The sequence below is a fragment of the Lipotes vexillifer genome, unplaced genomic scaffold, assembly GCF_000442215.2.
Source record: "Lipotes vexillifer unplaced genomic scaffold, Lipotes_vexillifer_v1.1 scaffold344, whole genome shotgun sequence".
NCBI lineage: Eukaryota > Metazoa > Chordata > Mammalia > Artiodactyla > Lipotidae > Lipotes > Lipotes vexillifer.
The window spans coordinates 776,934-783,741 of record NW_006769585.1 but is presented as its reverse complement, the minus strand read 5'-3'; positions in this window follow the sequence as shown (position 1 = coordinate 783,741).

Genomic DNA, 6,808 nt, shown 5'->3' with positions numbered 1-6,808 from the left:
TTCATCCTTTCAATTGCCTTTCCTTTTCAGTTCAAAACAAGCCTGCAGAGTAAATGCTGAGGCATAATCCTGTATTAATTTATGGTCTGTGGTGTGGCTTAGTAGAAATGAAACGCTCTGGTCCCATGAAATCCTAATCACTTTCACAGCCAGCAGGTGCCAGAGTTAAAGCATTTCCAGTGAAGTGAACAAGAACATTTAATAAAACCAGGGCTGGGGACTGGATGCATTTGAGTCAGGACGAGGGAAGTACTGAACTACTGATCAAAGCTTAGCCGGGGGAGGCAACTCTGTTTGGCTTTAACTCAGTGGGAAAGGCAGCAACTTCAAATCCATGGTCAGTTCAATTCAATTTAGGAGACTTACCCCGTTATTTCTGTATTGCATACCAAGCAGAGAGGTTCTGAGCAGGCTTATGAAAAATCTCCCAGGTGAAAGAGATAATATAAAAATTGTCCCCTGTGCAAGTTCTTTCAACTACCCCTGACCCTTTGAGCCCTTCTCCCAAAGCAGATCAGAATCTCAAAAGAAGGGAAGGGACTCCCAGCAAGGCATCTGTGTATGGAGTGGACAACTCTGGTCCCGTTCCCTGCAGAAAATTTCTCTCTGGTGCGGGATGAGTGGCGGGAAAGCCCTTCCTATTGACTGCTGACCAGGAGTTGCCCAAATGAAAGCAGGTTTTGGGAAAACACAACTCTGCATGTGCTGGGATTCATGAATTTCCTGAATATACAAATGGCTGTGAATGATTTTTCTAAAATCTAAGAACAATGGACATAAGGACATCTTGAAATGCATTGCAAATCCAAAATAAGGTATATTAAGGCATAAAGACTAATATAGTTTAGTTTTGATTATCAATTATGCCAATCCAAAACAACTTCTCAAAGCTGGCAAAAATTTTACATGTCTCCTAAAAGCAGAGGGATATTATACCCAATAGAATGTAAGCCAAAAGTAATCATCAAAAATTTGCTGATGTAGTATTAGGTTTGGAATACCTGCTATGAAGACCTTGGCAGGAAATGTATCTTCTTAATGATGTTTAATTTATAGTAACAGTAGGATCAGCTTGTTTTCCCTGAGCTCAACTTATGGTATCAGGCAGAATATTGCACATGTTTTCATTTTTAGTTTAATCTTGGCTTTGAATGCTAATTTTATTTATTTTTTAACATTTTTTTCATATTCTTTTCCATTAAAGTTTATCACAGGATATTGAATATAGTTGCCTATGCTCTACAGTAGGACCTTGTTGTTTATCCATTCTCTATATAATAGCTTGCATCTGCTAATCCCAACCTTCCAGTCCCTCCCTCTCCCACCCACCACACCCCATCCAGGCAACCACAAGTCTGTTCTCTATGTCTATGAGTCTGTTTCTCTTTTGTAGATACATTCATTTGTGTCATATTTTAGATTCCACATGTAAGTGATATCATATGGTATTTGTTTTTCTCTTTCTGACTTACTGCACTTAGTATGATAATCTCTAGGTGCATCCGTGTTGCTGCAAGTGGCATTATTTTGTTCGTTTTTATGGCTGAGTAGTGTTCCACTGTATATATGTACCACATCTTCTTTATCCATTCATCTGTCAAGGGACGTTTAGGTTGTTTCCGTGTTTTGGCCATTGTGACCATGCTGCTATGAACATAGGGGTGCATGTATCTTTTTAAACTATAGTTTTGTCCAGGTATATTCCCAGGAGTGGGATTGCTGGATCATATGGTAATTCTATTTTTAGTTTTCTGAGGAACCTCCATACTGTTTTCCACAGTGGCTGCACCAACTTACATGCTCCACAATCTCTCCAGTGTTTGTTATTTGTAGACCTTTTAATGATGGTCATTCTGACCGGCGTGAGGTGGTACCTCACTGTAGTTTTGATTTGCATTTCTCTAATGATTAGTGATCCAGTTTTATTTTTAAATGATTTAAAAAGTGATGTAAAATAGCTCAGTTAATGCATAAGTATGATAGCATAGAAAATTTAGAATTAAACATACTAACATTGACTGTAGTACCACTTCTAAGTTTAATACAGTATTTATTTATTTATTTAATTTACTTATTATGTTTTGTTTTCATTTTCTGGCCATGCCTTGAGGCATGCGAGATCTTAATTCCCTCACCCGGGCTCGAACCCCGGGCCCCCTGAAGTGGAAGCACAGAGTCTTAACCACTGGACCGCCAGGGAAGTTCCAAATACAGTATTTAGAAATATGTTTAATTACAAATGTAGTAATAGTCATCTTAGTTATTGGGGCTCTCCAAAGGTGTACACAGAAAAGCCTAGGAGACATTTGTGTATGTTGTGATATGAACAGGGAAAAGATTGGGAAGATGTTTCACAAGTTTCAGGTAAGAAAGGAAGGAAGAAAGTGAGGGAAGATTTTGAACTGGGCCAATACATAGTCAAGCATGAATTCTCTGGGGTAGACAATAACCTAACAGGGAAAAAAAAAAGGAAATGGTGTCCATGTGGCAGGTGGATGTCTGTGTGTGTTTATGTTTATTCCTTCACACTGGATAATGAAATTGCTGTCTAGATTTGTAAGATGACAGAAGGAAACCCTTCAGAGGCTTTTGCATTTTATACCTTCTGTTGGTCTACCATGAAAGAATAGCTACAAGAATATTTTATAAGCAAAGGCCTACAATCCCCTTCTTTCTTTCAGTTTTGTCGGAATCATAGCACAAACTATTCAGTTTTAAAAAGCAAAGCTGTTCAAGAATATGACTGCTAATGGAGCACTTGAAAGCCCTCCTTGTTTTGACAAGCCAGGTTTAAATAGAATTTGTGGGTAAAGAGCACAGTTTGTTTTTATCTGCATCCAGACAACTTATCCCAGGCAAAGTTTTGTGCATGATTTTTTTTAAAAGAAATACTGTCTAGAGTTTTGACAGTGTTCTCGGCTGATAATCCTTAACCAATTAAAGAGGACCCACCGGAGACCTTGTTCATAAAAGATTTACAGAAAAGTCACAGTGTAGTTGAATTCAAAACAAAGAGTGTAAAGATAAGTGAGCATTTCTGAATAATAACCTATTCGGTAAAAGACAAAATGTATCACCTCAAAATACAATGGAACAGCATTTAAAAAGATACCTTGGGAGACATTTCACTCCCCTGACAACTCTTTAGAATAAATTTCTTCAGGGTTACTTTGAAAGACTAAAAACTCTTAATAGGCAAACAGTCGCCCTGTTTTGAGACAACACTCCAGGGATATGCACATCTTGCCCCCAAGCAACAGCATCACCTTGATAATCTGAAAAACAGAAACGTTAGCTTGATTGTTTCTAGCTGAACTGACACTAGGAGAGGAAGATGCCAGTTTGTTTATTTCTAAGGGATATTGCATATCAAAGCCTGGATTAATTCCATTTGCTGCCACTGATAGCTATTAGTTCTTAGTATATGATCTTACTTTTGTAAGATTTGATCATTTATGTTTATTTTCTTTAGTTGGGGGCAATGGCAGTAGAAGTGAGGTCTATGACAGGAATTGAGATCCGTAGAATCACAGAATATTGGTTCTGCAGGAACCAATCACACAATAGAATATTGGTTCTGCAGGCAAGGGAGGGGAATTAAAAGATACTCATTCCTATTGTATGCCAGGCACTGTGGTACGTGCTTCACAATTTATAAACAGTACATATACTAAGAGATCCAATATGACAGATGTGAAAAAGGTTCAGACAAGTCAAGGAATTTCTCCAATGGCACATAGATAATGTGGTGGCAGAAAAAAATTCCAGTTTAGGGCTACCAAATGCCAGTGTGTGTTCTTTCTGATTCACCAGGCTGGCTCCTCTGGAAGGAGACTTGGCGCCCTCTGGCCCGGTGCTGCTAAATCCCAAAGTCATACGTGTCAGTGAGGGTCTTGTGAAAGTGCGGATTCTGCACTAGTAGGTCTGGGGCGGGGCCTGAGAACCTGCATTTTTGGTTAGCTCCGAGATCCTGCTGATGGTATTGGTTAGGGGACTAAAAGTAGCCAGTTTCCCGTTTACCCTCTTGGGTTCTGTTGTGGAAACCCACGGTTCAGAGATGAAGACCCTAAGAACCCAGGGCTGAGTGTGAGCCAGTGTCAGTACCCAAGGGTGAGTTTGGGAGGAAGCCCCCTCCCGTTCTCCAGCAGCCCCCAAAGGAGACCCACATAAAAACAAAAACGCACGTGCTCGCTATGCAAACTCAGTTACAAGAAGGGCCTGAGCCTCCATTCTCCATTTGATTCCTGTCCCTCCTTCTAAGTGTGGTTCCGGAGTCACCTCTGCTAGGAAATTTTGTGTCCTGACTCCAGCTGATGCTCCTTCCAGTGTAGCTCAGGTGTAGCCTCTCCAAGTTGCCAACTAAAGAATGTGGCTCACCATCAGGCTCTACAAGGATTGAGTCATTCACCACTGCAGCTGCTGGCCTTTAACACAACTTGAAAGGAGTTCAGGGCAGAGGTCAGGAATGAGGCCCGCTGTGCTCTGGGAAAACTGTTAGATCAGGCCTTCAGAAAGTTAGATATTTTTAGGAGAAATATTTTACAAACCTGGATTCTTCCCATGCTTAGAAAAGCACTAAAACCATTAACTAAGATACCCGTTCCTCGTGACCAGCAGCAACCTTCCACTAAGATGAGTGCTGGGTTGCACGCACCCCCTTTACTAAACTCACATATATACTGACTCCCCTTTACTAAAATCACATATATACTGGCTCCCTGCTTCGGAGCTGAGAGGCTGTCTCCCGGGCTATCGGCCTCAGTAAGACAGTGAATAAACACACAGCCTTCATGTACATTTTTTAGGTTTTTTTTTTAAGTCGACAAAGGGTAACGTACAAACACGTCATGGAAAGAAGCCATTACAATTCTTCTAATTCTTCTGATCCTTAACAGGGATCAGAAGCGCAAATGTCTGTGGCTGGGCAAGTAGTGGAAAGCTCTCCGCAGGCCTGGCACGGTGCTAACAAACGTGAACATGTGTGTGCATCCCAAGAAGGCAGCCCAAACACAGCTCCCAGGGAGGACGAGGAAGGAGGCGGTACTGGGGGGGGATGCAGAATCTGCAAAGGCCTCAACCAACCTTACGAAGACCTCTGAAGCTGGGACCGCCCTGGCAGAGTTGGTTGGTCTCCAAGCCAAACAATTAGAGATTCGAATTAATCCAGAAAGGCTAGTTACTAGGCCTAAACTCCGCTACAGCCAGTTAGGATCTCACTGCACAGCCCTGTTTGCATCTTCTTTCAATGACTGTTTTCTCTGAGAACACTGAGGACCCTCCAGGGGAGGTGTGGGGGTGGGGGTGGGGGTGGGGCATCTCCATGCAATTGTGGATGATCAGATAACTATGTGTTTCTGCCCTTCCTGCTTTTTATACCCGTGATATCAGGGACTTCCTTTCCCTCCATGTTATAGGTCTGCCATAGGAACTCTAGTTGACCTGTGTAATTTGGCTTCAAAATGCTCCACTGAACAGGGTGTTATCTCGTTGGCAGTAGACTGCTAGAGAATCTTATTGAATGATATCAGCTAGTGGTTCTTTTCCAATACCAACATCTGGTTGAGTGAGGCAACTGGATAAGCTACATCCACTGAAATGTTTTTATAAAATGAACCGAATCTAGGGGAAGAGGTAGGTATTATCATGCTTTTTGCATATTATTTTAACTGTCAAGTGTATCAGATAATTCAAACAAATTCAAACAAATTGTTTGAATTCAAACACATTCAAACAAATTGTCTTACAAGATACATATATTTTAAAAATATTACCCTATGTATAATAACCCTGACTAAATGCCCTTAGGCTTGAGAGCCACAACTCAAATACGGGATTTGTCTTCTGTGCCTCAGAATACCAGAATCATGGATGCGGTGAACTTATCCCCCATATCTGAAATTTTGTGTACAAGTTAAATTTTTAGAAGCCTAGTGTTAGGGACTGAATGTTTGTCTCCCCACTATTTCCAAATTCACCTATTGAAATCCAGTTCCCAATCTGGTGGTATTAGGAGGTGGAAGGTGATTAGGGTTAGATGAGGTCATAAAGGTGGAGCCCTTCTAAGAGTGAGACGCCCTTATAAGAGTTGTCTGTCTGCCAGGTGAGGACACAGCAAGGGGACAGCCATCTGCAAATCAGGAAGAGGCCCTCACCAGGTACGCAACCTGCCAGCATCCTCATCTTGGTCTTCCCGCCTCCAGAACTGTGAGAAATAGATGTTTGTCGTTTAGGCCACCCAGCCTAGGGTTTTTCATTCTAGCAGCCCAAACTAAGACACCTAGTAATTTAAAAAGGACATGGATTGTTGGACAAAACGTATTTTGTTAAAGCATATAGATACTTGAGATTATCATTTACATGTGATCTAGTTTCTTTAGAATTACACGAATATATTTGAGGTTATTGAGCATATGATGTCTGATCTAGGATTTGAGAACCTTACAGACTGCTCTCGCTGGAGAAGGAAAAGGAATTAAACAGCAGCTTCTTGAAGAATAGAATTAACTGTAGTGGTTACACCCTTGTTTGGATAAACCCGATTGACAGAGGCAGAGACAAGTGACATGTTCCTGACACTAACTAGTTGTTTGGCCCTTCTCTCTAAGTTATGAGTCACCTCTCTCTCAGTCTCAGCTTACTGAGCTACGAAATACAAAGTTAGACTCAGGGATCTCAAATGTGGATTTCACTTATGAAACTCAGATCCTATGAACCATGTTTTATATAAATAAAGTGAGTTTTAACAAGCTTTGATGTATTATATATATATATATATATATATATATATATATATATATATATATATATA